Genomic DNA, 3,982 nt, shown 5'->3' on the forward strand with positions numbered 1-3,982 from the left:
ATGTATCAAGAGCACAACAGATTCTTGTGTTAATATTTTGTCAGTTTCATTTTATTTATATTTTGCAAAGAGTTTGTATTATAAATGAGTGTTAAGGAATGTACACCTATCTCCCTTGTTATATTACTATGATAAGTTATACTGGCTAAATTTTCAAGTGTCATGTCTCCATTTCTTTCCTAAAATAATCTTTTTAATTGTAACATATTTTGCATTTCTCAAGTGTTCTACTTAGTCTTTGGCAATGGTGCTCATGAGAGGGATTTGTAATACTCGTTTCCTGCAAAGTGTTCCTTCTAGTTTGGATATCAAAACTATGCTGGCCCAATGAAACTTATTCTAAGCCAACTAAGTATCTATTTAGGAACAAGTGTATTTCTAATTTAAATAGCTAGGAAAATTCATTCATGCACCTATGTGAACTTAGAGTTCAAATGCTACCTTTTTTTTTTGAGCTATATTACAGATTTTAAATATGTAGACACATTCAGTTTTTCTAATTTTTCCTGTGCTAGTATTTTGAGAAATCATTTATTTTGTCTACCTCAGTGTAATCTTTACTGTAGCCTTGGTGGTTATTTTAGCACCTATAGAATTTATACTGATATATACTCTAACTAATAATTTGTATTTTCCATTTTAAATCCTTTGATAGTCTTGCTGGAGGACTTAAAATTTCATTAAATTTTAGTTCGTAGGACTGTCCTGCTATGATGCTGTATATGGTTAGACTTCTAAATTTCTGTGTAAAAATATGTAATTGTTTATACCTATTTTTGTAAAATATATATTTTTTATTTTTTTCTTCACATTATGTAGGGATCTAAAGTTTAACATATCAATACTTGATGGAAAATGCCTGTTCTATGTTATGTCTAAGATGTTCGATATTCAGACAGATAGTGAGGTTAAGCTCAACTGCATATGTTATAAGATAATAATATCATTAAGCTTCTCCTTTGGAGCATTAGCAACTTAAGTTTGAGACCAAAAATTAGAGAAAAATAAGGGCTGCAAGGACAGCCAACATTTTGGCACTAGTCATTCAAGGTCAGTGAAGACTCAGGACATATGAGAACCTGTACTGTAACATCATGTAACTCAGTTGTGTCCCAAATTTTCTGATCAAGGAGATTATGGGGCCACAGAGGAAAGTGATTGATGATGTAGAGTGTGCTTAAAGAGAGTCCCATGGAGAGAAAACATTCTCTCAGGCAATGGCAATGACTCATTCACATGCCTGACAGACAAAGAATTTACAAACTGTGACACAGGTTTTCAGGGTAAATCCTAAGGGGATTTGACAGACCTTGTCAAATACAAAAGCTACCTTTCTTTCTTTCTTTCTTTCTTTCTTTCTTTCTTTCTTTCTTTCTTTCTTTCTTTCTTTCTTCTTTTTTTGTCAGTCACTTTGTTTATTCATCATGAAACATGATGGCTCTTCTGCCCAGAGAGATATCACGCAGTCTGAAGAGTCACATTTTAGCAAGCCCTTTCCTCTGATTCTGTGTCCTTGAGTCAAGGTCCAGACCATCCCAAATAGTGATTTAAAAATTTTCCTGAGATCACCAAGAGTATGTGTTGGGACATACCCTTTAAAGTACAGACCATTTTACCCCAGTGGAATTTAGAAAGCATAGGACGCTGATGGTCCTTTTGGTGGGGAAAAAGCAGGTGGTGTGCATGGAATTCCTGAGAACAAAAGGTGCAGTCATTCAAGGCATGAATCAAATTCTACCTGGCTGTGAATTATTATCCCTTCAACATCCCAAACATTCTGGTAGGTAAATCCATCTTGTTGCATAGAAAGACATTTTATCACAGTGCTATGCACAATGCATCTTTGCTTTTGCTATTTGCCAGAGCTGTCTGGATGCCACAATTCTGAGGAAAATGCACAGCCAGAGGTATAGCAGCCTTTCCCTGGAGGCTTATGGGAAACAGAAAATTCCAGATAATGATGATGAGGAAATAATGGTTATCACATTATGTGGTCAGTCAGGACTTTGAAGCTTCTCAAAATGGTCCAATATCACAACAGTTAATGAAGAACCAGGAGAAATCATTGGATTAGCCCCTCCAATCCCAGTCCAGTCGAGTTAATAAAGCAAAAAGCAAACTAACATATGTCTCTAGTTTGGGGCCCCTAAGGTCAGCTGTAGATAGCCCCTCTGGGTTGCAAGAAAGCACATTCTGGGAAGAAGCCAGTTTACAGGAATGGTTACTCTTACAAGTTGATGTCATTCCTTCACCCACTTGTCTCTCTAAAATGGCACAGTTTAATGCCTGCGTTTCCTACTGAGGATTTCCTTTTCAAAAAGAAGGAAAGGTTTCCTTAATTTGCTTCTTATTCAATAGTAGAAAGGGACAGCTGACCTTGGGGAAGGGCAATTGGGAGAGGAATGAGGTGAGTTGCCAAGCACCAGGCAGCCAGGCTTTGATTACACACTGTAAGGTGTGCAGGTCTCTGGAAATGTAAGAATGGAAGGAAGGTTGAACTTCAGTGGCCTCTGGCACTTCTGGAAATGCCATTCCATGGATGCATGGGCTCCAGGTTTCTTTGTTTCTTTGTTTATTTGAGGTTTTCTTTGTTTCTTTGTTTATTTGAGGTTTTGTTTATTTGTGTGACTGGGGATTGAACTCATGGCATTTGCACTGAGCTACATTCCCAGTACTCTTTTCGTATTTTAAGTTGCTAAATTGTCCAGGTTGAGCTCAAACTTGTAGTTTTCCTGCCTCAGCCACCCAGAATGCTGGGATTACAGGCATGCAACATTCCACTAAGCTGTCTTTCTTAGGTTTTATTGAGGTAGTTCTGACATGTTTTTACCAAGTCTTTCAGGAAGTTCAGAACACCATTCTTAGCTGCCCAGTTAATGAGCCAGGACAGAATCTGACCACCAGGGTTATTGAAGTGATACATAAAATCTTTGCTCACTTGAATGCCATCACTCTCAATTGCCAGCCTCTTCTTCTACTGATTTACCTAGATCACACCTGATTTCTCGGGAAACTTAGGTAGAGAGATGCTCTGGGCCAGGATCACGTAGATCTTTTGGCCTTCCACATCCAGGTCTCACCACTGCCGAATGTAGACATAATCTCTTTTGGACATGGGAAAAGGGAACTTCACTCCCCAGTACGTCACAGTCTCTCCATTGCACTCTTTTTCACAGATTTCTTTAACATAATGGTCCCACTGTTTTCTGTAGTCTAAATCCATATAGACATCTATGAGCAGAGCTGGTGGCAGTCCTTTAAAATACCAAAGACTTGAGATTTTTTGTTTCTTGGAACCGGGGATTGAACTCAGACCCTTGCGCTTGCCAGGGAAGCGCTTATTCCACTGAGCCAACTCCCAATACCAAAGACTTTATATTCATAAAGTCCAGTCTCCTGGTCCAGTAGCAGGTAGACACTGAGGACTGAGGAATTCACTAGCAGCTCCCAGTCGGTCCAGGCCAGGGCTAGCTGCTGGAGGAGTTCAGCGCAGACCTCCTGGAACTGCTTCTCACAGAAGCAGCTGGCAGCAGACTCCATCCTGCCTCACCCTCCGCCTGCCACAGCATGGGCCACAACTCAGAAGTTACATTTCTTGTTATATAGGTCTTGCTTTGTCTTGGTCTTAACCATCCAGCAGAAATGTATAAAAATGAGCTACCAAAAGTAAAGCCATATTTATATACTGAGCTGTAAAAGGCTCTAATCAATGAATTCTGACGTTGCCAGTCCTACAGATAACCCACTACTGGACTATATTGGATTATTTTGCTGAATTCATGCACCTACAGTATTTAAATGGCAATGGAATACTCATCTCTAACAAAACTAAACAAAAAAGGAGATATAAATGAAAGGCCATTTTGTATCTATATGGAAAAAATAGTTAGGGTAGATATACAGCTACTTTCTCTTAATTCAATGAGGAAAAAGATTTGCACTATTAGTGTTTGGACAGGATATCATGTCTGCATCTTGTACT

General features: G+C 38.7%; 1 pseudogene; it reads right to left on the minus strand.

Annotated features, from left to right (window-relative positions):
- Positions 1–2,794: 2,794 nt before the first annotated feature.
- LOC101565084 lies at positions 2,795–3,540 on the minus strand (annotated as a pseudogene).
- Positions 3,541–3,982: the final 442 nt, after the last annotated feature.

This window comes from Octodon degus, unplaced genomic scaffold, assembly GCF_000260255.1.
Source record: "Octodon degus isolate 3935 unplaced genomic scaffold, OctDeg1.0 scaffold00288, whole genome shotgun sequence".
Taxonomy (NCBI): Eukaryota; Metazoa; Chordata; class Mammalia; order Rodentia; family Octodontidae; genus Octodon; species Octodon degus.